Source organism: Aphelocoma coerulescens, chromosome 5 (assembly GCF_041296385.1).
Source record: "Aphelocoma coerulescens isolate FSJ_1873_10779 chromosome 5, UR_Acoe_1.0, whole genome shotgun sequence".
NCBI lineage: Eukaryota > Metazoa > Chordata > Aves > Passeriformes > Corvidae > Aphelocoma > Aphelocoma coerulescens.
In genome coordinates, this window is record NC_091019.1 from 10,872,742 (window position 1) to 10,899,959 (window position 27,218).

Here is a 27,218-nt window from a genome sequence, read left to right on the forward strand (position 1 = left end):
AGGTTTACATCACATACACAAAATGAGATCAGCCGGGACTTGCCTCTCTAACAAATCACTCAGACTTAAACATTGCTCAGATAAACAAAAGGGGGGGGCAAGGCTGAGAAAAGGCAGAGAAGTGCTTCTTCAGTCACAGTTGCAAGGAACAAAAACCTGGAGGGGGAAAAAAGCTGTTGGACCGCCACCAAATCTCCCCCCACTAGAGACAAGAGCCCATCTGCTGAGCTCTGCAACTTAGCTTTAACTACCATTCAACTCGCGTCTCTGCAGAGATCAATCTACAGAGCTGGCAGATGGACCCCTGCTTCCCTGAGTCGCTGTGTTATTTGTTTAATAAATTTAATTAATATCCATACTGCACTGGATTGCTCCCAGAAAGGGGGCTGCCGCTCTCTCTTTCCCCGATAGCAACATGATGAGTGATTTCCCAGAAAAGACCAGATAACAGTACCCCCAGGCCATTGAAAAATTAAAAGTGCCATGTGCTTACATTACTTCGCATGTATTAATTTTTGCACTGCACTAATTTGTTCTTGAAGCCTATTTTAACTTTATAAAAGTATGGGATTTTGAGAAAGTCATAATTCATTTTGGTTTATATCAGTTACAAAATTAATTGGAAAGGAAAAAAGCATCAAATCTAATTGGATTTCCAAAAATTTTATCTATTTGCAAGAAAGAAACAAATTGTTAATGAGAGAGTCTCCTCAGGCAATATATATTGTCACAGTTTCTGCCAACAAGTTATAGGCATTCAGGGTCATGTTGGACATGCTTTCCTTTAATGCTTAGGAGCACACTTATTTTAACCAATAAAGACATATTCAGCCCACATAAAATAATTATTAAAAGTATGAAGGATGAAAGAAAATAAAACTACTAACAAATTTTTACAGCAAAAAGCACAACAAAACACATGCTATGATGTTCCAGCAGCAAGAGGAAGCATAAAATATGCACAAGTGTTGGGAACAAAAATGTTGTCTTCAATATTAGTGTTTTATATTTCCTGCATTTAAAGTTTTTCATTTTTCATCCTAAAAAATGAAACTGAGTCTTAATCAAGAAAATTATTTCAGTCAAGCCTATTTAACTCCTAAAGTTGTGTTAAATTGATACCTTCTCCTTTGACCCCATTTCCTTATTAACTCACCTTATGGCTGGAATATTTCACCCTGGTGCTGATGAGCTCAGCTCCAACAGCAGGTGTCCTTGTGGACAGCCCAGGCTTGCCAATGTTATCTTCAGCATCTAACCTTTCCTAACACCTTTTTCCAGAAGTAGCTGTGGCAGGAAAGGTTAAGCACACCTAAACACTTGTCTCCACCTCTGGGGAGGGGAGGGTGAGAGGTACCCATTTCTCAGGTCAGCCAGCACACCTGCTCCTGGGACCAACTCTCTGGTCCATTCCATTTGAAGCCAGCCTTATTTATTCAAATAATGAGTTTCAGTATGAGGTCTTTGCTAGTTTAGGTGATTATGAGTGAAGAAGGTTAAGCAACAATAAGACACAATTCTGCACACAAATCAAGAGAGGCATTTAACAGCTTTAGTTCACCACCGCTCTCTCCCCAGTCTCTTCCTGGTAGTCTATCCCCACACATTAACCTTCTCCACCACTGCTGCCATTTCTATAGTGAATGTCTGACTTTACCTTCAGAAAGCAACACAGCCAGAACAGTAGTGACCATGGGTGTTCTGTCACCATCAAAGACAGCAGTGAGAAAAGTCAGGAAATAAGGGCTGGTACACATCAGTGGTGTCCAAAAAGCAATTGCCTTCTATCTCCAGGATGACATTCACTTGTTGAGAGAGGATCCAGGAAGGCAGCCCTGCATGGAAGGGGGAACAAGTGAAAATACCCACTAAACCCAGCTGAAGACCTCTCTATGAACTCAGGCAATGCATTTGCAGCTCCTAGACAAGTGGAGGCAGGGCCAGCCTCGGGACACAGAGCTAGGCAGTGTCCCCATCCACAACAAAAAAATGGGTGTTAGAGAATTAGAACTGCACCAAGGGTAAGTTTGGGGAGTTCTTTTCCTTACAGACCTCACTGAGAGTTTCAAAGAGGTGTTTAATACAAAAATAACTTGTACAGCGCAAAAAAGGTTGGCACTAGTATTGATAGGGTTGGTTTTTTTTTTGCAATGCTGGGCCATCTGACTGAGTTCTGAAAGAAATTAAGTTTCCTCTTGAGTATAACATCTAACCAATCTTTTCTCTCATATCTCTAACTATGTAAAAAAATTACAAAGTCAAATGACAAGCAAATGACTGGCTACCAAATATTTACACAGCAGCTTTTATTCATTAACGATCTTGTAGTTTTCATAAAACTATTATTTATCAATCCTGTCCTGCAAGCAGGGAAGCTGAGATAGCAACTTGCCACAGTCGCCCCCTCCTCAAGGTCAGTGGTACAGCCAAGAGCAGAGCCCTCATTCACTCACTCATGCCCTGCAAAAGATCATAGTAAGTAGTTGGAGTCGTGAATATAGTGAAAGTCAAAAATAAGGCAGGCTTTTTAATCAGAATCTGCACTTCAGATTTCATTTCAGAGATGGAAAGCAGGAGGTACTGCAGAGCAAGTCATCAATATGGTCTATTCTAGTAATTTCATGAACTTGAAAAACAGGTACTTTGTGTACACAGCATTGCATCGCTCAGAGTAGCTGCCACTCTTACACAGGGGCAGGTTTAATACCCCAAGGATTGGAAACCCTCCCTACAGCCACAAAGCAGTCATTGCACACTGTTAGTCAAAATTTCATGCACCACAGCCATGCCTAGTGAAAGCCTGTGGAGTGAGGGCACAGTCTGTCCTTTGTACAGAAGACACCAGTGGCTTCTTTGCCAGGAAATGCTGGGAGGCTGCAGCCCCTGTCTATTAAGAGAGACGTGCAATGGACTCCCCATTTCCCATAGGCTGTGAATGCCTCGCCACTTGTGACTTGACTTCGAAGAGAAGTTTCCAGCTCTGTTTTTCACTGCCTTGGCAACCTCATTTCCTTACTATGATTCAGTTTTGTTTGCCAAAGGGAGGATGGTCATTTGTTCTCTCATCATACTGAGCTGCCTTGATATGATTAACTTCTTTTTTTTAAGCCTCATTTCTCCCTCCATAACATTTTCTGTAAATTGTTATTTATCATTCTCTGATGAAAGCTGAAATGAAAAATGTACTGAATGATTTTAAGTATTTTATTTCCCAAAATAAAATTAGAATAAGTTTTTAAACACTGCAAGGAAAAGGGGAAGAATAAAACTTTGTATTTGATGGAAAATTCCGATTGTGACCACATGACTGTTCTTTTGGGAGGGGTAGGATCCTTATGAAGAGGGATTTAAATTTTTTTCATTTTGTCAATGTCTCCCTGAAAACTATAAACAAATCAGCATTAAGGGTTTACTTGTAAAAAAAAAAAATCAGAAGTTTCAGATGTCAGACCTTTCAGATGTCTGAAAAGGAAATTCATTTTAATGCAACATAAAGATCAATATTCTTTAAATGAGAATCATGCAGCTAGATCCAGGACAGATTTCTTGATCCAAATTCTGCCTACATTCGTAGCAGTACTAATTTTCACAACCTACCACATACTCGTAATGGTATATGGTTAATCAGGCTACATCTGCCTAAATTTATTTTCAGGTTCTCAATGATATGTTATTAATTGAAAGACTAATTCATCTGACAGCCATTAAAGACACACAATAACATTATTCATATTCCCCTGTGAAGTTATGTGCATGTAAAATATTGAAGTAAACACAGAAAAGCAGTCGCCTGTGTAACAGATATACTCTAAAACCCACATGAGCTGCTTATAAGACATTAAGACATAAATCTCTTTAACAGATTTATATATGACCTTAGGGTTTTTTCCCCCAACAAAAATTCAGTGTGCTATTACATTCAGGAGTGCATAGTCCTTTCCAAGTTGTTTTCCTTTGCAAATCTCAAAACACTGAAATTACAAGAAAAGTAGGGTTACTATTAAAAAGGTGGAGCAAATGCTGAAAAGTTAAAGTGTAGCTAATGTGACTCTTTTATATAAAGCAAGCATGCAAGCCTGAAGCCTACCAGATAACTTTTATCAATATGCACTGCATTTTTCCTGTGAAAATTTGCCTTACATGAGCTACACAGACTAACAGGGAGGTATTATCCTCTTGGATTGTAATACACAAGCAAAAAGTTATTTGTAAAAGTAAATGGATAACACTCCTTAACCTCCCTTCTGTCTTTTTCCAAATCAAACGTAAGTTGAATTGATAATGCAGCTTCCAGAAAAAATGAGAAAAGTACTTTTCTTTCAGTATACCCATGATGTTATGGTTTTTATGTTTTGTTGCTTAGTGGGCTTCATGTGTGTTTGTTGGCTTTTCAAGTATTTTTCTTTATTTTTACGATTTCCAAGTCAACAGAGGATTTCAAGTTAACTGTAATGTCATTCATCTATTACTAAAACCATATCCAAGTTTAATGATAAATTTCAGTCAAGTGAAGAAATGCTATCACTGCTTATCAGTTTACTGTATTAATGTATGTATTAAAAAACCCACTGCATGTCTGATTCCTGGGCAAAGTCAAGAAGATCATAAGAGGAGCTACTGCAAAGGCTCCAGGTCATTGTGCACTTAAATAAAGAGAGGCAGAAATTGTGGGTCAGATTAGGGAGAAAACATGCAGCACTTCAGAACACAATCCAGCAGCCCTTTCCTTTGATCTCATTTTGAGCAGATCACCTGGAAGGTGTGTAAGAGCTGCCTCTCCTCAATCACCTGATGCTACCAGCTGCTAGAGGAAGAGGGGGGTCCCATCTTTACCATCTCTGAGTACATCTTTTATTTAGTTACTATTTTGGACAGCGCTGCTAAACCAAGGAATATTTTCCAAAGGCTCACATAACACTTCCAATCTAAGGTCAATCACCAATTCAAACAAAATAGCTAGTGGAAGGTCTTGCCAAGAAAAGGAAGCTCTGTCTATCCTCAGGGCAGGGAGGTATCACCAACATGAAAGGCTAGCAAAATATGAGTTTGAGATGGCAACTGAAGCTTCAAGCTGATCTCTCATCACACTATCAAAGATAGAGAATTAATTTCTTTACCTAAAAAAGAAAAATAAAGGAGAGCTTCTAATACCCAGACACTGCAATTACAATATGATAACTGACAAACACAATGGGCATGCTTTGACAAGATGACAAATATGTATTGATTGTTGTTTAAAATATCAGCTAGAAATTCTTTAGGTGCATCTTCCAGTGACAAACAGACTTTTAGAGATCAGAAATCATGGCAAAATTGGTGAAATTACTTTGTGTGGAGTCCAGCTGCTTAATTCTACCAAAATCAAAGGAAAACTAGCTAAAATTAAAAGCCTTAAAAGGCTGAAGAGGGTCCTTTGAGGTCATGCTCAAGCAACAAGGCATCTAAGGCTGACTTGGAATTCTGTCGCTTGGAGAGCTGCTAAGCAGCAGTGGGCACTTAATTACATGTTCAGAAGGGAACATATTAACATAAGTGCCTCAGTCACATAACAGGGGTGAGGAAACAAGCCAGTAAGAGCAATATTACTTTTCCTAGATGTTGCTGACCCCAGTTCTTTTCAAACTCGGATTCACTCCAGGTTAGACTCACCAATAAAGGAAGGAAAGAAGAGGTGAGAAAGAGAAGAAAAATCAATCCCATGTTCCAAAAGCTCCACACAGAGGCTGTAACTAGAAGTGAATAACCTGGAGCTTCTGGAATAGTCATTGACAGTTAATTTCTAGCACAGATATCAAGGAAAACTTTTGCTGAGGTCCAGTGAGTGGGCATTACACCACCTGGGAGACGAATCATAATTTGTAGAACTCAAGTGCACTTAATAAGGATGAGCTCATTCTAATAATGCAATCTGACAGGCTGACATTCCCTATTACTGACTTGTGAGGTCACTCAGTGAATTTCTACATAACTGGCTTTTCTCTTCCATGGTCTACTAATATACTGAACCACAAACTGAATTCTACTGCTGAATTACACCAATGGTGCTAAGTGATCAAAAACTGTAGAAGAAGCTTCAGAAAGCACATGTTCCAAGAAACAATTCTGTGGGAAAGCATCCTAATTTACAACTTTTATGAAGACAAGGTAGCATCAAAGTGCCCAAACAGAATACAAGATTCCCAAATTCTTTTCTGCCACAACCAGAAAAAGAACCCATGCAGCATTGTTGGTAGGCAGATATGATTCTGTGGTATTATTTTAATTCATCCTCCTATCTGCAGATTATTCAAGCAGTTATGCTTCCAGAAGGCCTTCAATTAAACCTATATAACTATGAAAAACTTGTCATCATGATGTCAAGAAAATAATGCCCCACATTTTGGGCCTGAACATGACATCTGAATCTAACTCCAGCAGTAGAGCAGCTCAGACATTTGGAAATCCAACTGCATTTCCGCTAAGCCTAAACTTCACTGAAGTATCTAAAAGAAGTTTAAAAATGCTGAGGTGTAACTAACTGCAGCTAATTGTTGCATGCCACTGATGCTGAAAGAAAGAAGTAACACCTATACTTCAGTGAGTTAATCATGCAATGGAAGGAGAAAATATTCTTTGTGTGTGTAGGGGATGTATATTTTACATGCAGGAGAGAATGTAAACAGAAAGTCTAAAGGCCACCAGAGTTTTTTTTTGCAGTTCTGTTGAGCAACTTACCCCACAATGTTTGGTGTGAATTAACACTATTCAAAAAATCTGAATCTAGTGCAAAAGATTTTCAGTCTGGGGCATTTCAGATTGCACAATTTTTGAAGTCAGTGACAAGTCATAATATTCCACTTACACTTAAGAGCTCAAAGAGCACCATCCCAACCCACTGTGTTAACTACAAAAAAGTTGGTAATTTTATGTAAAGAAACTGATGCTTACAGTGGGTTTATTACAAACTTTTTTTATATGTCAAGGTTTCTTTGTTCACAGTTCATGCTTTCAAGGACTTCTTCATCAGTAATTTAAGACTACAGCTCAAACAGAAGAAATACTGCAGAAGTAGCAGAACTGCCAATGAATTTCTACGTTGCCAACCAGGTAGTTATTACAGACTGCAAATCAACATGCCTCAACTTACCCTCTGCTGTAGTAAGATGTGTTCAACTGTACATTCAGCCATGCTCTATTCTCCCTATTTATTTCTTTTTAAGAGGGAAACCTTGGTTTTTCTCCATCAGGTCCAGACTGAGTGAATAGTAGCTGTTCTTATGGTTCAGAAACATCTATCTGCTCAGAAGTAATTGAGACAGGTATGGTATTTTGTGCAAACCTTTGAAATACCAACATGTGATAGTCTTCAGTCATGAATATTTTCTAGAGGAGGAAGACCCACCACCAACCTCTTCAGCAAATTCCCTGCCTTTCTGCTCTGAGTTTCCTTTCTTTTGGACAATGATATTGTGAAGACTGGAGGCTTGAAGGACTCCACAGCTTTCCCATGGGATATCTGGCCAAACAGTAACCTGAACCTCAATATGACAACATGAATACTGTTGGTTTAAAAACATAATAATAGAAGGGGGAAGCTAAAACCATAAGAAAACTGAATAAACCTTTTTGCAACAAAGCAAATATCATCACTCTTTTATTATTTATAAGTGATACAGCATCAGGTAAACTGTTTCACACTGCTCAAAATTAATTTCACACTGAATAACCTGACTAAATGTTTCCTGTCAAAAACTAATTTTTGCAAAAGGCACTATGTGATCTACACCACTTTACTCAAACTTACAATAAAACAATATTATCGTTCCTCAAAATGTAAGTTTTCCCATTTGAAATATTTACAGGTCATTACTGGGTGACCATTAAATACTTTATTTGGAAAGAACAAAGTAGTTGGATATCTTTTAAATGTTGGATAAAACTAAACAATAGATTCCACTAATCTGAACAGTGACTGGGACAGAGGAGCAAAGTTAGCTTCAAAAAAAAAAAAAAATCTCTCTTAAGTCTCCAGTTTTATTGTTTGGCACTCACATCACCATCACCCATATACCATCCATCATCCCATCTCCAGCTCAAAACACTTTCATTCTAGAGAAAAAAACTGTAGTTTTATGCAACAAAGCTATACAAATCTTGTGTATATTTGATAATATACTGCTATTATCAGGCAATCATTCCCTCAACTTGGACTACAACAAACAGACCAGGAAAAGTAGCACTAACCTTCATAAATTCAGCCTATTTTTGTACAATCTGATGTTTTCTGAGCACTAAGCTTTTCTATTTGTGGAAGTGCCACAAATAATGAAGTGCATTTACTATTTAAGTTTCTATTTTCCCTTTAAACCAGAACACTTTCCTGATTTTAGTTGGTGGATATATCTACTTTCATTCAACTGCTGATTCCTTCCTTGAGGTCCCATCTTCCTGATCACACTAGGACCCTGAATATAATTGTATAGGACCTGCTGTGCTGTGTAAGATGAACCAGAAAAAATACCCCAATATACATCCCCAACAGGCAAAAATCAGTCAAAGAAATCCTGAGGTGCCTGAAAAAAAAAAGTGTAGGGATAGGCTGATATTTTCCCGTCACAGACATGGCCATTCTTGACATTGCATCTCTTTTAATGCATTTGCAGTGTTTTTCTCTCTGGAACCATTCCTCTCTTAGATTTAGGATAGCAGAATTTAGAAGTAACTTGAAAGTATCCTAATAATTTAATAATCAAACTTCACTTAAAGGTCAAGAAGCCTTCACTTTATTCTTAGGCCCTTATAAAATACAAAAAAGTTCCCATGCTTTCTTCAGCTTCCTCAGAAAACGGTATTTCCAAACCAAAGCTTTTCTAGCAGTCTCACATAACTTTGGTTCCAAGCACAGCATAAGATTTTCACTTTTAAAAGAAATGGGTTTCAGGCTGACTCCTGCTTTAACAAGAACTTTCAACATTATAAACCCTGTGAGTGTGTGACAAATGTTCTAGAATGTGCATGAGTCACTTACTGGGAGAACTTAATATATTAATTATATCTATTAACTTAATTGAAGGAAAGCCTTTTCTTCTCTTTGACTACCACTTCTACACTTGGTGGAGTGCATTTAAGAGACTCATCCTTAAGAACTGGAGATCCCAAATATGCCTAGGACTCTGGTAATTTCAGACCAAGAGGATATGAAAGTTGTAAGTAGAAACCCTTTAAAGTCACCCAGTTTGATAGGTTTCGAGTACAATTTGAGACCCAATCATCTTCTGCAGATTGACTGCTGATAAATTACCACCTCTCTGAATAGCAAAGACTGCTGGCTTGTGAAGTTTATTTTTAACTGATAGTTAACTTTAACTTGCAGTTATATTTTAATTTATAGTTATTTAAAATTTAATTACCATCATGTCACTCAAAGCTTTGTACAGGTTTTCTTTTTTAAATGGTAGACATAAATCACTAAAATAAATTAAATGCCACTGACTGCTACATAGTTATACAGCAAATTAATGAAATCACTCAGGAGTACACAGGTAATATGGGCATAAATAATAGTGAATCCAACAAGTGGGGCAAATGTGCTATCAAACCTGTCATGCAGCCATGAGACCAGCTAGGTGGTACACCATGAAAGACAGCTATCTATCTCCTTATTTTAAGTAGCAGCATCTACAGCAACTTCAGTTATTAATCCACATCTTAGCAACTCTGCTGCACTTGCCGTGACTCTTTTCTCCTAGTTTTTCAAGCAGGTCTTTTGATAGCCTGCCAGGCTTCTTCTATGTTATCTCTCTTATGGCCTATTTCAATAAATTAAAAATCACCTTTGTACCTCCTGGACAGACACAGCTCTTCTGCAGCCATGAAGGTTACCATACTTCAAGGCTGAGTTTTGGAAAGCACACATTACTCTCTGAGGACTTCTTGAGGACTTTTCCTGGAGCTTACTCCCATTTCTGGCTGCCATTCCCAGCCCATGCCTGTGTGAAACAACCTTTCTTTGCAGGCGTTCATTCACCCAACTCCACAATGCCACTATTTACATGCCAAACTAGCAGCTGTATCCTGAGAACTCTCAGAGTAACCCCAAAAGCCACAGTACACTGAGACTGTGATCCTGTAAAGCAAAATCCTTTCCTCCGAGTCTCTGCTGATCCAATTCACAAGCTATGTGAAAACATCCTGAATTCCAAGAGTAATAAATTCCCAGAGGTGCTGGTTTCTGAATAAAATGTAATGCAGCCATTCTGTCCTCTTCTTGTGACCAAGGGTCTCTCTTTTGAAGCCCAGGGATATGAACCCTGATATCCTAACGCAGTCCTGAAATGGATATTGCAGCTAATTTCTGACTATGTAAATAGCCTGTACATTTTCAGGCTGATGGGATATTTTTTTTCCCCTACTAAAATTGTTATGTAGTCCTACTGCTCACTGTTAAACAGCTTCTGAGTTTCACTACTGAGGTGCTACATGTCAGGGGTGGATGAAGTGATCCTTTTATATCAATTAGCAATTACTGTAAAGTGCTTTGGGGTGAAATGCCACAAAGGATTAGAACTTCGAGGGAAGAATAAGCAGCAGGAGCACATGAACTCATAAATGGCATAGATCCTATTTTATGTAAATTGCCCTAGTAATAAAGAATGAGCAAAAGGTCAGATAAATACAGAAAATGACATATAAGCAGGGTAGTCTCTAAATAGAATATTTTTCCAAGCTTTCTCAAGTACCAGTGCGTCTCTAGGCCAATAGCTCCCTCATCTGAGCATCTGTAATACTCAGTAATACAATATTCTCCAGTTTTACCACCCTGTGAGTTAATTTCATTCCAGACCAACATAGTGTGAGCTCATAAAATCCATCAGAGGAGAATGAAAATCCCTCTCATATTTAGTAACTAAACAAAGCCAAAACCGAATAAACCTCTCTTCCCAAGACATGCACTAGGACTCCCTACACACACATCTAATCCCAGGAAGATCACTATTCAAGGAACAATTTTACATCTGAGTAATGAATCTAGACAGAATAAAGACAAAATCTAAACTACATATGAGGGCTGGAACACATCAATAAAGTAACATCATAATACATATTTGAGCAGCCTACAATTCAAGATACTATAGTTTCTAAAGAAAACTCATATCCTATTTCTGCATTTTCATATCCTAACAAACAACCTTGCATTAGCTTTAAGAGACAAATTACAGTACTTTGTCCAAAACATATAAAAGGAAAACAAGAAAATTGATCATTGATAAAAATAATTAATTTGTTGCGCCACCAATACATCAGATCTGCAGTTCATTAAATAGCAGCAAAAAGCTGAAGGGGAAAAACTTTTACTGTTCATACCTGGAATTTAAAAGCCATGGCAATCAAGAATCATCCAACTAAAACTTGACCAAGGGAAGCAGGAAAAAAAATATACCTAGCAAAGACACAGCAAATCACATTCTTATTTTAGTAATGCATTCAATATGCTAAATAAAAATAATGTATCATATACAATTAGCAATATGACTTTTACAGCAGCAACAGTTCATGTAATAGCTCTTCTAGTTTGTGTTTATCCTAATAAAACTTCTCACTTAACACCAAAAAATGGCATATGAAGAACAAATTATACATAGTCCTTAGTGGAATATTTTAAAGTAGTCCCCAAGCATGCAACAAAAGACTTCATTATTAGCATGCAAAAGACTTTTATTTTATTTAATTATTTACTAATGCTTTCTGAGATGCAATCACTACAGTTAACAAAATACCTACAAAATACCTCAAAATATGGAAAATAAACTAATTTTCTCTCCATTTCTATGCAAAAAGGGACCCAATGCCATTTAGCCTGATTTTCAGGCAGTGCATATATACAATTTCTACATCATTAACTCGAAGTCCTATGTATCCAAATGTCTTGCAGTTCTGCTGGGTAAGCATTAGTTCATTCATGGTGTTAAAAATGCTACCTTTTATACATCAGATATTTTACTTGTTCGGTTATTAAATGCACAGATACTGCAGCTAAAAGAAAAAAGATAATCAGCATACAAAAAAGATCTTAAAACTCTTACTCCTGGGGATTCAAATGTACTCTTTCAAAATGTGTAGGTTCAAACTGATACCTAAAAATGCAATTATCTGCTCGTGTTTATATTTATATTTTATAAATATTTATATTTAAATGTAATTTATAGATATACTTTTTATGTATTACATTTTTATATTTTAAAATATATTGTATATTTATATATGATATATGGTATTTAATTCAACCTAACTCTGAAATTGCAACACAGTCCTGCAATGTCCTGTATGGACGTGAAACAGGTATGAAAGCAAAGGCAGAAAGGGAAGAAAAAATCATAAATGAGAAAGAGCAATCTCTTGCTAAAGCAGATAACTGTGAGTCAGCAGATAAAAATCTCCTAGTTCTTTCAGAGACTGACTATATTAGCACAAATTAGAAACTAGTCCTCCTATGAATTTTCTTAACTCTGAATCAGTTGGTACTTCTCCCTGACCTCAGACATGCTTCATTTGTTAATATTTATAGGCATTCCTGTCTGGATATACCTAGACGGGGTAGACGGGGCAGCCACCAGATCTGGTGATAATGAAGCACTGAAGAAGCTTTCTACAGGCAATATTTCTCATTTTAAAACAAAAATCTGGAGCAGAAATCTCAAACACAGACCAATTTTTTTTTCCTGAGTGGTTAACACTGACTAGACCTGAAACTTGTTGAATGCCAAAGCAACGTTACCAAAGCATTACTACTCCATGGGATATTGGAAAGCATTTGTGCTAAACTGGAAGTTAGGTGTGACACACCATTCCCTGTCACCAGCATTGCTGCCCTGCTCTGTCCTCTACACCATCACCCAGCTTTTGTCTCCTGCAAATCTACTCAAAGCAGCAGGCAATGTGTTTTCCTGGGACAGAAGCCCAGGGAAGCCCTTCAGACAGATGGCCTGCGCAAAGGTTCTGTGTCCTCTTTCTCCATTGGTTCTTGAAGTTTGAAATGTTCACACATTTTATGCAATCTCCAACAAAATGAGCCCGCCAAACCTCAGAATGAGTCATTGCTTAAGAAGCAAGATGCACCAGTTGAAAGCAAATTGCATTTTAAAAATATTTGTAATGTCTCCAGACTGCATTCTCTGCCCAGGTACAACTGAATAAAAAAAAATAAATTAAGATATTTTTCAACACAAAGCTCACATAGAAGAGTATAAATAGTTCATCAGCATCACATAATTCCTCCCTTAACTTCCTCTATGGATCTATGTTAATTATTATAAGTATTTAAATGTGTTAATCTTAGTTTGTATGCCAACCAGTAATTTATATTAAGTTATGAAGCCTTCAAATACACTTTTGAGTTTGCAAAAGCTTATTTAGATGAAATTACTTTTGCTCATTTCCTAAAGTTCTGCTTTTGATAAAAAGTTAAACTGCTGTAAGAAAAGAAAGGAAATGCAGTCCAAAATATGACAGCATTTTATGAAAAAAAATGCTGATTTATGATGTGGATTCTGTTAATTTCTGCAATTCTTAATAACCGATCCCACCTTTCAGTTACATATTTTCCATTAAATCTGTGGGAGCTCATTAGCTGCAGCTGATATCAACAGAACACCAGTAAAAATCCCAGATTCTGACTCCTTTCCTAACTGGCTGATTAAGGGTAATACAAATGGTAAAGCAAGCAAAGAGTTATACATGGAACAAACTAGGAAATTAAAGTCTGTACCACTGTTCAGGAAAACAATTTAAAAACAAGGCAGTAATTTTATTTACAGGAATGTTGCTCCATTATCTGAAAAGAGACTCTTAAGTTTTCACATCACACTTATATAATCAACCTTCAGAATACCAAAAACCTGCACCACATACCACGTAGTTGCTATGGCAATTCTTCTTTTGCAAGGAAAAAAATAAGTGAACAACCAACACAGCCTCTGTGGTAAGCAAACAGCACACCTGTAGGCTTGGTAATTGAGGCTAGCATAACACATCAGGCCACCAAAACCAGAGCTTGGCATTTCTCAAGTCTTCAGATACAGGTGCTCTTACCTCTGCTCCCAGACTCTGTTTAAGCCTTGTAAATCATTCCTAATAACCTATTCCAGGTGTGATCCCACCACATGCAGCATTTTGCAGAATTAACTCAAGCAACGCACTGAGATTTGTCTTTCCAGATTAAAACCTTGTCCTTCTGTTATGTCACTGCACCCCACCTTCTGCTCTATCAAAGGCAGGCTAAAGCCTATCTCCTGATATTGCCAGCTTGCCTTTGTTACTGTTGGTACCCCCTGCCCCAAAGCCTTGCCATGCTGAAGCACAGTGCCCAGCTTCTGCCTTTATACCAAACAGCAGTGCACTGCATTGCAACTCCTTAGAAATATCCTCATTCATGGGCAGGGACACCAGTTTCTTGACATTTCTCAGAGTATTATGGCTGGGTGTAGATTTTTGAGGTAGCAACTGTAGGCAACAGAGTCTTGGCACAGCAGTTTCACACCAAGTGCAGGCAACAGCTGCACCAGCACTCCCGTTATGTCATCTGACCAAGAACTGCAGCAGCACTGACAAGGCACAAGTACAGCCAAAGTGCAACACCCCAACTATTTCCCACCAACAAAGAAGTTGGAATAGTTGGAATTGAAAAAAAAAAAAAAAAAAAAAAAAAAAAAAAAAAAAAAAAAAAAAGGATGGGGATGGGGAAAGGTCTAGGACTGGGAAAAGCAGTAGAATAAGTCATGGAGCAGAGGCAAAGACAGAGCAGCATCTTCATTTTCAGATGCTCAGAGTGTTGTGGTGGTTTTACTTCAAACAACCAAACCTCAGAGAGTCACTTGCTCACTCCCCCCTTGGTGTGATGGGAAGAGAATTAAAAGAGTAAATGAGAAAACTGTTGAGATAAAGACAGTTTTATAGGTAAAGCAGAAGCCACACACACAAAAGCACAGTTAAACAAAGAACTCATTCACCATTTCCCAGGGGCAGGCAGGTGCTCCATCACAAAACCAGGGCTCCATCACACATAAGGGTGACTTGGGAAGACAAATCCCATCACTCTGAATTTCTCCACACACACACTTCCTTCTTCTTTCTCTCACTTCATATACTGAGCATGAGGCCATAAGGTCTGGAATATCCCTGGGTTGGTTGGGGTCAGCTGTCCCAGCCGTGCCCCCTCCTAATTCCTTGTGCTCCCCCATCCCCTTGCTGGTGCGGGGGCTAAGAGGCAGAAAAGGCCTTGACTTTGTGTAAACTCTGCCCAGCAATACAAAAAATCCCCAGTATTATCAAAACTACTTCCAACACCAATCCAAAGTACAGCCCCAAACCAGCCACTATGAAGAAAATTAACTCTATTCCAGCCAACACCAGCACAGGTGTATAGATCATCAAGACTTATCTTTGAATCTTAGACACACAACAAAAGCCTACACGACAGGAAAAGTTAAATCCAAAATAGAAAAAGGTGGTGATGTTTTTATAATTTCAGATGAGTCTAATGATTTTGTTTAAAAACCCAAAACTTAGAGTTTTCAAATATTCAAGACTGGCAGTACTGCCCCACTCACACATAGAACTGCTTCCTCATGATTGCCCAAGTGATATGTATCTCAGCAGAAAGACCAGATCCCAAACATCAGACTGAACAACTTGCATGGGGCACTCACCTTTGAACCCATACACATCTTCATAAAGCAGTCCTAGGAAGCAGGATGGATCTTCTGCTGCAACTTGGCTCCAGCTTCAGCTTTATTTCTGTCACAGACTACTTGTACAACCACCTAAAAGTATCCACTGCACTTCTTCCTGCATCATCTCTTCAGCTATTACAACCCCAGTTTGGTTAATGATAGCACTGGCACTAAATTCAACATGGCCACAAAAGCCTGCATGAAGTAAGGATGCACATCTCATCTAGTGAGTTCTTTCTGCCAAGATCCCAATGCTACACATCACACCCAGTGGAATCTAGATGCTCTTGGAATAGCTGTTCTGGCATTAGTTTCTGAAGCTATTGCACATACACACCAATAAGGAAGAGGCAAAGTCCACAGTAATGCTGCCTGAAACTCTTTCAGGGCTCCAATTTGGAGCTGGGGAAATCAGCAGGAGGTAGTAGATCCCCAGCCACCTTCACTGAGAGACTGGTCACAGTGTATTAAGTAGATACTCTAAATGATATGTGTGTGGTTACTTCTCTGATCATGGCTTTGTGTCTGCAAGGATCACACAGGTCCCTAGACTTTGCTTGAACTCTGTTTTTCATCTGTCCTGACTGGAAAATTGAGCTGGATTATGCCTTAGGGCATCACAGAAGGTGAAACTCCAGAACATGGGGATTCTACTCTGCTTTCATAAGTTCAATAGCAGCATGGAAAACAGCACAGTGAAGAAGAAACATCTCTTTGCAAGCACCACTTTCTTCAGTTATTCTCAGTTCACAGGTCAGCAGCTGAAGAGGGTTTCAAAAGTTATTGGGAAACTAGTTGGTATGATACATTGATTGATAGTAGACTTTTGCCCCTTGAACAGGACTCAATACCTGGAATTATTTCTAAAATATTAGAAATTTCAGACAAACCAATCCCTATTTCTGCTGTCAGCAAAACTGCCTGTACTTCAGCCACATTAACAATGCCTGGGGAAGAATCACACTTGGGTATCTTCAAAGCAGTTCAGAAGCATGAGGAGAGCAGAGAAAGATTAGAAAAGTGTTTCTATCTCCCACAGATCACCCTAGCAATGGCTTTTAATTCCAACATTTATAAAATATTTATCTGTATCTTGAACTACATGCTTACATATAGAAATACATAACAGCACATAAATGTACAAATGATGGTCCTATAGATGTATATTTTATAAACAGAAGTTTGGCCTCAAAAGCTATTTATTCCTCTCAATATTTTCCCTCAGGATCCCTTTTGTCAGCTATTCCACTTGCACTTTTTTTTTCCCTGCATTCTGGACTGGTAAAGTTGGAAGGCAGCATAACAGGAAAAACATTAAAAATTCATTAGGAACATTCTATGCATTTTAAAAATCCATCCTTTTTTTTAGGGGGAAAAAAAAAAACCACACCAGAAAAAAGCACCCCGGTCTAGTGGCTGCAGGGGAAAAGGGAGTGCAGGAGTTTAGTGCGCTTTGCGCTGCGGGCACCGGGATGCACGGGAAGGTCCAGGCAGCGCCGTGCAGCGCCCTGGTCCCCAGCAGGGCTCATCCGCACGGCGAGCCCGGCGTACGAACGCGGCTGCTCCGCCCGAGGGGTCGGAAGGGATTTCTTTCAGAGACAGCCAGGCTGCATCTGCGTGGCACCGAGCACAGCCCCAGTCACCGTGACCTGGTTTCCTTTTCGGTTTGCTCCATCACTGGGTGACATTCAGACAATGGCTGTCAGACATCCAGGTTCTCTCTCAACCTGCCAAGACATTTTCCTATCCCCTCAGAATTTGGGGGAGGTCCACTACCTGCTGCAGAGATTTCTCATGTCTGCAGCTGATGTTTCTATCTCACAATTGAAAGTTATGATTATTTTAAAGCAGCAATTAAATTATTTTAGTAATTATTTTCCCTCCTTCCTAATATATTACTTCAGATTTTAAAGCCAAGAATATTTGGAAACAGTAATTCTTAATTTTTAAAGATTAAGACAAGAACAACCCAAACTTGTATATTTCTGTTTGGTTTTTTGGTTTGGTTGGGTTTTTTTGGTGGGGAGCTTTTTGGGGGGGATGGTTTTGCTTGTTTGTTTAGGTCTTATAATTTTAATTCTTGGATATATAGGTATATAAATTTTTACCATCTTAGAGACAAACAGGGCTAAGGAAAACAAACAAAGAGATTATCTAGTCAGATTTATAACTGAGTAATACAGAGCATTAAATTTTCCTTTATCCTTTTGCTGGTATTCACAGTGAAAAAAGTAATCTTTTTAATTTATACTGAAAATATTAAAAATCATCCAAAACACTATCTGAGAAAAATACTACTAAATTCAGAGAAGACAAGGTAACAACTCAGAAGTCTGGGGAATGAGAGACTAGACTGAATCAGTAACACAAGGAGTGGAAGAATCTCTTGGAAAATGGGAAAAATCGATGGGAAGCCTGGGGTGGAAAGATGCAAGCAGTAAAATTCTCTTCAAATTATCTGTAATATACAGGAGGGGGAGCTGAAATCTCCCACAGTAATTCTCATGTAGGTTGCAAAAACATGTGGAGGACCTTGTTCATGACCTGCCATGAGTGTTGAAATGTTGCTACATTTTATGCAGATATATTTTGATGATGGGTAAAGCAACGCTATCACCTACTGCATATTAATTGCTCCCAGGAGACATCCCTCTCCTCATTTATAAACAAAATTACCCATTCTTCCTCAGTGCTAGCAAAATGGTACTTGCTCCAAAATCTTCCACTTAACAAATCAATCACCCCAAAAACAGAGGCTATCAAGTTAGTGGCCATGTGTCTGTTATCACAATTCACAGTTAAAAGTTTTCTTTACAGAATCACAGAATAATTTAGGCTGAAAGGGGTCTCAAAAAGATACTTGGTCCAGTCCTCTGGCTTGTCCAGTCTAGTTTTGAGTCCTTCTTGACACAGAAATCTTACATATTGTCCCTCCCTACATTCTAGTGAAAAGTCTTCTATTTTTTCAGGCATTTTATTCTGAGAAAGTGTTTCCTAAAATTCTTTAGGATCCTTCAGAATTTAATAAACCCCTATATGGTAAGAATAAAAGGTAATTTTACACTATTTCACTAGTTTAACTAAAAATGTAGGAGTTTCTTAAAAAAATAGGTGTATATATATACGTATATGTATACCTATACACATATTTAGAGAGGGGAAACGTTAACTTGTGAATAGAATATACATATCAGTACCTATTAGAGCTATCATGCTGCCCTGTTTTCAAATTATTAAAACTAATCATATTAAATGATGTCTCAAGTACCATAATGATACCTTGTAAAAAACATCATTGTTTGATGCAAGATTCAAGTGAAAGGGAACAATAAACACCTAAAATTTACTCTTCACTTCATTTTCTCAAATTTATTTTGTTTCATTACAGTGAAGTTATTAAGTCTGAATCACAAATATTTACAATTTTATATATTAAAAATTCAATCATAAAGCTCCACCAAGTGGAAATCCTTAAAACTACACTAAGCAAATTCATGAACAAGAATTCATGTTCTAATTACAACCAATGCTCACAAATCCAACTATATTCAATGAAAAACAAATAGGCTAGCCATACCTATAACTCATCATTTTTACCAGTGTACACTAATCACATTATTGACTGGGGTTGGAGGGAATAATAACATCATCAAGATATTTAGTTTTCCCTCTGGTAAGATCTGCTGCTTTGAAAATATTCATTTTGCTGTGTCCAGTGCGGACTGAAGTGATCTCTTAACACTGATTTGGTTTTTCAAAAAAGTCACCTTTCTGACTTGCTGAAGTTGCTTTGGGAAGCCTTAATTTCCCCTTCTTAATAAGCAGTTTTGGTTATTTACACAAATTAACAGGCTTTGCCATTTTAGGTAGCATAAAATTCTCAAACCAATGTAGTTTGTTAAATGGTTTGCTCTTTCTCAGTATTGAAATATTCATCATCTGTGTAATTTTAACAACCTGATAAAAACTGTTAAAAGCATAGTTGTGCTGCCCAGCAGGTAGTGCCATTTTTAATGAAACCATAACTGCCATAAATAAATAATCAGCTCATAAAGTATTCAAGATGTACCTCAACTTCCATAAGAAAATTTGTTTTGGTATGGGATTGAAAAACATGCCACGACTATTCTCATCCAGTAAAAGAAATAACAGAGAGATATTTCAAGCTAAAGTTCATTCTCAGAACATTTGAACTTGACTGTAAATAACAGAATAAGTGATTTTTTTACATACAGAATTCAGAGGGATCCAAACCCACTTGGTGTACTTGGTAACACAATGCCTCTCACACAGAAGAGCAGAAATGTGAACTGGTACCTTCCTTTTGAAGCAACTCCCTTCCTTCTGAATGCACCATGCCAGTATATCTGTGAGGACATTTAATACATGCCAGGAGACTGCTCTCCCAATGCAATGTGGGTCACTGCCTGCATTCAGAGACCACTACACAAAGATATCAGCACAGTAACTCAACCGTATTTTATACAGCAGAGAATCCAAAACCCACAGCCAGTTTGTGAAGGCCAAACACCATCAACCCGGAGGGTGTCTGTATTAACATTTAGTTCTGATCACATGGGGCCTTTGGAAGGGAATTGCAGCCACCCCATTTACTAATAAAGATATAGCTCTGGTTGTCTCAGTCCTTCAGCTCTGGTTTGGTTTTGCATTTCCTTGTTCTTATTTTGTTTTCCAACCCTTAGATTCCCATAATCATAGATGTAGTGGAAAGAAATTAAATACTACTCCCTGACCATGAAGGGGAAATGCTTTCTACACTACCACTCACAAAGCAACATGTGAACCTTAAAATGGTGAGTAGTAGATGCTCCAGTTAACTACAGGATAGACAGATAAACATCAGTGTAAAGCTAAATCATGACAAGATAGTCTGTGCACAGAGGACTAAAAAAAGATAGCAGGGTAATTAACAATAACCAACATAGTTACATGGAAAGTAGAGCTTGACAAACTTTTTAAAATACATGCTACAAACACAATTGATAAGGTAACAGGGCTGACACCAGACATGGTCTGTAACAAATGTGACTGCACAACATTTTCTTTAAAGCATGGCATTTCTATAGTGACATTTGTCACTATACAGAAATTAATGAGGTTCACCACAAAGGCTGAAAACCAGTGAAGAGAGATCACAAAAAAATATGTTAATGTGGAATTATTTATGAGGGATATTTTCAGTAATCTCAGAGACTTTGGGCCGGTGCTGCTATTTTTATCAATGACTGGAAAGAAAATAGATAGATATAATATCACTGGTAGCAAACTCTCTGTAACAGAAGTCATTGACTTGGGCCATATCAGTTACACAAGCCAGCTAATCCACTTGAATGCTAATATTATCAAATACAAATTAATGCCTAATAACAAAAGATGCAGATCTCTTTCAGGACAGCAACCTCACCCACAGCCTAGAAAACACACAAATAATTACATTATTTTAATGTAATGATTAGTAAAAACCAGAAAATAAATTCCTAGAGCAAAACTTGTTTTATACAAACATCAAAAATCCTGAGGAGATATAGTGATTAGAGTGAATCAATGCAAAGCACTGAAACTACACCTTGTACAATGCAGCTTTAACAGATATTTAGCTAATAAAAGCCCAGAAGAAGCTCCCAACAAGTTACCCATTGTGGGAAGGATGACTTCTGCCCATAAGCCTGGAAAGACTCTAATCATTGTGCTGTTTCAGCTGGCAGTGAGGAAGAAAATTCATCAGAGATCAGCAGATATCTGCACAACGAAAAAGCTTCTGGTAAGATATTGACCCAATCAGTATGCAATCTCCAAGAGCCAAAGCTAGGAAAACTCTGACTAAAAGAGAAAAAAGACAGCAGCAGTGATTAATTATTAGCACCATATACTCAAGGTTCTTCTGCACCAGAAATATTTCTTTCAGAAACCGACTTTTTTTCTAAATAGAGCTGCTATAGCTCCAGCAGGAATTACAAGTTCCATAATGATTTATTAATCAAAAACGCCTGTTCCAAGTAACACAGGTCAAGCCACTTGAACAGAAGGGTCCCACTGGTGTTTAAAAACCCAAACATCTATGACAGCACCCTGTTCAAGAACTGAATTTCTCACTCTTTAAACATACCTTTGTGCTATAAGCATTAGCAATACAGCAGCACCTTTGATGTGTTTTTCTAGTCTGATAATTGACATTTCAGTTAAAATATGGTTTATTTATGCTCATTGATGCACTCAAAATAATTTTCAAAGAGCAAATGCATCAGGCTGAGTGAACAGAATAATGGCTCTGCATCCGTAGTGGTTTTGTACAGTTTCCTGTTATTCTTTTCACTCATTTGAATCAATCTGAGTCATTTCTGCTTACCTGAAAGGAATATTTTTTCAAGCATTATACCCTGTTCTGTGGGAACATCTTCTCTTTATTTTGTTTCATGGGAATAGAGTGTTATGATCACAAATTAGCACTACGATCAAACAATAGCCTTCAAAGAAGCTGCAGTTGTTACATTCAAAACAAAGATTCTTTGTGGAGTGCAAGGTTTTAAAGCAAGCCTTTGTGACTGCCCTGGCCTTTGTTTTTAGCCTAATAAAATTTCTGACTATTAACAGTTCATGCAGTTGACTTATGCCAGTGGATGAAAAGATATCTTCTTACAGAGAGACTTACTAGTCAAGCACATGTCACCAGTGCTCCTCAAAACACTTTCAGTTTTGCCAAAGTGAAAGATTCGTGAAGGCCAAGCTGTTTGGAAGGCAGCATCACTTCTGTGGAATTCCTGAACTGCATTAATGTACAGAAGCCTTGTGTAACAAATAAATTGCTATTCTTTCCAGTGCTTCAACTACCTTAATGCAGGATTCCCAATTTATCCCTTCCTCAGCTGTGCTTCTGTTTTGATTTGTTTATCCTGCCAGCAGTCAAGGTGACCTGTACTTCCTGCCCACGTGGTATCAGGCTGCCATTATTTTCTCTTTAACTGCATTAAGTGAAGCAAACCACAAGTTAAATACTCTTTTTTTTTTCATATAATCATTTAGAATAATTGCAACAGAAAGTTATGCAGTTGTCTCATTACATGCATTATATCCTATTTCCTTTACCCTCTCAAGCTATCACCTACATTATGGTTATCCAACTGTTTTAGCAACATCAGAAGCATTTCAGGTAAGTGAGGTTGTGGGTTGAGCTCCAATTTGACAGCAGCTGGTTTGTTGTTTCATGTAAATTCACAGGTGATTTTTCCAATCAGACAGAATGAAGGACAATGCCCTGTTTATTATTGCTGTGCTCACACTGCAAAAGGCATTGTCAATAACCTTGCCAACCCCCTGTGGTTTTTCATTGGCAGTTAGCAAATGGCTAAGCATGACTGAACCTTGAGCACTGAGACATGCTGAGCACTTACCAGACATTTTGGAATTAAACATAATGTAATTTTTTAAAAATCCTGGAATAGCATAACTCTAAAAATTTTATACAAACTAACAACTGGAGAGAAAAAGAGAGTGAAAATTAGTCTACAGCAAGAAAGACAGTACCTTACAAAATATTCACCTTTCTTCAGTCAATTCAACTTCTGCAGAATGGAACTTTAGCAGAGAAATTTTTTTTTCCTACCCTACCACATAGAATTTGGATGTTTTGGGAAAAAACCTTACAATCAAGAAATGTAGGACATCTAAAGATCATGTTTAAAATCCAGCCCCAGTTTCCTAAGAAGGTCTGTTTCACAGAGCTATTGTAAACAAAGCCATTGAACCCATGAAAGAGAAGTGACTTTAGGAGTGCTCCAGTTGCACCTACTGAACTGTGTTTAGACTTTGTAGTTGACTCCAGGATTCCTGGCTGTGTGCTGCCCTCCTCCCAGCCAGCTAATCCCTGTCCCCTGACCTGTCCCTCGCCCCATTATTCAGTGGGGTCTGTGCACAACGACCCCCCTGCCCTGGCAATCATCTCTGAGTGTTTACAAGAGGGCAAAGCCCCTTCAATTCTCTTCCACAGGCCTTGAGGAGACAGGGATAGGCAACAGCTTCTTAATGTATTTCATTACATTCCTCATTAGACAAGGAAGTAATTCCACGGTTTTAAAATCAAATAATGTATTTCATATATCTTTCACTTCCTCTCCCACTATCTCTGATACGGGCTCTCAAGTTTATTATAAATCTGTCGCTAAACAAAATAACCCATAGTATGTGAAGGCAAGATTCCTGAGCTCACCCCATGCAATAAGGCAAATATTTCCAGAAAAACTGAATATAAGTTTGCTTTTGTCAGGTTAATGCAACATAGTAAATAAATTCTTTTATGCCAGCTACCAGCAAGGGTTGTGATTTTAGCTTATGGACACAGATTGCAGAAGACAAAAACAAGCAACAGCAAATTGAAATATTCTTCAGGTGAATAACCTAGTAAATAACTCTACTCCAAGCATGAGACTGTCCCTTCGAGTCAAGATTTTTGAAAGCTTTCTTTATTCCACTTTGGATGTTTGGTCTTAGCCAAGTTATTCCTGATTTAATCTGATGAAAACATAAACTGAGCCCAGGAAGTGAAGCAGGCAAGCAATTCTCTGTGTTCCACTCAGTGAATTTTATAGATGTTGCAATTCAAAAACATTTCATGTAAGAAAACCTGAACAAACCCTTGCTGTTTGTCTATGCACCAAAGGGCTTAAGGAGCAGTGTACTCTGTACACATGAGGTGTGAATGCTGTATTGCATGCAGCTGTCCACCGTACAAGTAACCTACAAATAATGCTACAGACATTTGGCAAAATGCATAACAAACTTTTAAGGTTTTCTTTATCTGTAAAGTCCAAGTCAGCTCATGTAACACAGTTTTTCTTCATCCAAAAAAGCTGCATCATTGGAACACTTTTTGTGAGCAGGCTAATGGGAAGTGTACTTCAGGAGTAATCCTGGCTTTTAAAAGTGCCCCCTGAAAGAACACAACGAACCTGCTGTCTCTCTAGACAAGCCATAATACAATCTTGTGTGCTTTATATTTAAGTTTAGCACAATATTAAAAATATTTTGTTTCCCAGCAACTTTTTGAGGTATATTACTTGAATAAAGTGGCCCATCTGATTTTTCAGACATAATGTATCAAAGAAAAATGTGTATTTTAAGCCTTCCATCTCTCATGGTTTAACCCCAGACAGCAGCCAAGCTCCAGGCAGCCACTTGCTCACTTCCCCACCAGTGGGACTTGGGAGAGAATGGGAAGAATGAAAGGTAGAAAACTCATGGGCTGAGATAAGGACAGTTTAATAGAGAAAGGAAAAGACATACCCACAAAAAGAGCAAAACAAGGAAATAATTCCCTGCTTCCCAAGGGCAGGCAGGAGTTCAGCCATCCCCAGGAGAGCAGGGCCCCCTCACAGGTAAAGATGACTTGGGAAGATAAACACCATCACCCCAAATATCCCCCTTTTCCTCCTTCTTCCCTCTTCTATACTGAATGTGACATCACATGGTCTGGAACACCATGGTCAGTTGGAGTCACCTGTCCTGGTTGTGTCTCCTCCCACCCTCCCAGGCACCCCCAACTCCCTCACCAGCATGGCTTTTCAAAAAGCAGAGAAGGCTTTGGCTCTGTGCAAGTCCTGCTCAGCAATAACAGAAACACCTCTGTGTTATCAACCCTGTGTTCAGCACAAATCCAAACACAGCCCCAAACCAGCCACTGCAAAGAAAATTAACTCTACTCCAGCTGAAACCCCCTCCCCAAAATTCCCCTTATCAGTTCATACTTTTGAAAATCTGATGGAAACACAAGTTTCTGCTACTTGCAGAACATACAACATCCATAGTAAGTTAGGGAAATGATTATAGGTTCAAGGAATTCCAGTCACAAAAATACTGGTGTTTTTACTGCTGGCTTTTAAAGCAAAATGTCTGCCATTTCACACTCAAAAGTCAACGTTGTTATTAAAAACAAACAAACAAAATTAAACAACAAAAAGTTGATCAGTCTCTTTCTAAAGAAAAATAAACAGTATAAATTAATAATTGAATATATCTTTAGTAAAATCTGCTTTTGTCTGAGGACTTTCAAGGTCCAATCCAAATTCTCAAAGTCTGAAATTCTTTGATTTACACATAAATTGCATCAGGCTCTCAACTATTTATTTTATAAAATTCGTATGATCAAAAGGATTAGCTGCAATGGCAACCTAAAGTTACACTTAGGTCTTGTACCAGGTTATACCAGTACAGAGCTTCATTTCAGTTTTCATTTTTTCTTAAATGTCACTCCACAGCATTCAGATTCCAAACTGACCTTTATCTTTACACTAATAGCTTTTCTTATCAACAGCAAAATCACTACATCTTCCACACAGCTGATCTGTCACTGGAATAATCCTCTGTTTGGAATAATCCTTTACCCTAACATTTGGTGCTGACTATTAATAAATTAAGAACTAACAGCCAAATAATTACCCTTTCACCTAGGAAAACACTGGTGGCCACCACAGAACGCTCCCTCAGTGACACAGTGTTGTGCCCTGTGTAATTGATGCAAATGCATGAGGGGATACTGGTATGTTCCCAGCACTGGCTGTCACTTCCACACATTCACTATTTGTCTCCATAGGATGGCAGAGGCAATAGCCTACTGCCAGGATTTCTTTGTTTGTTTATTAGAAACAACTCTACTTTAATGGCAAACTACTTCTTTAGTGTGACAAGACAAATCTTTTTCTCTTTTTTCTTTTTTCTTTTCCCAAAGGCTACACATACGGGTGCTGCATAACTTTATCTTACATTTAATTTCCAGATAAGTTTGAACCTTTCCACAAAAGCCAAAAAATATTTATTTCCAGCTTGGATATATAGCGTGTATGACTGAAAATTGGCAAATCTTCCTTGTCTGTTAGTAGCAAATGCATCGTAAATTATGGTGCATAGAAAAATTCAGCATTTCACCTTGCATAAGCATATTATTCATAGAATACTGCAGATGAAGGAGCAGAGATCTCTTTTCTCCACTACCAATAAATTAACCTCCAACTTTGTTTTATACATCTGCCAGCACAGTGGTGAACTGAGGTGTTGCAGGCGCCATTGTGATGGACTAAGGAAATGCTAAGGTCTGGTGCTTTACCTCATCAATCTGGAACCCGAATGGAGCTTTCCCTGAAGGTTGCCTCCAAACACATTCCTGAGGAGCACTGACTGGTGACCAGAGCGTCTGGCTGGAAAAAACAAGTTCTGCAGCATAGAAACAGTGTTAACAGCTCTTCACCAAGACATGTTACCTCTTTAAGGATATCTTTTCACCCGTACTCAGTAAGGGGCTGACCTCTCCCTGAAGCAGATAAAATAGTCTGAAAGCAACGCTTGGGATTTCTTCTCTTTTCTAATTAACAGTGTGGTATTTTCACATGGCACATTTTCTCATTTCCCTCCCCCTCATTTTTTGGTTTCTTATCAAAGTTACAGACTAGACTCAGGGTAATGCAACCACTGACTCTGCTTGCCCACTTTCTTAACACATGCCAT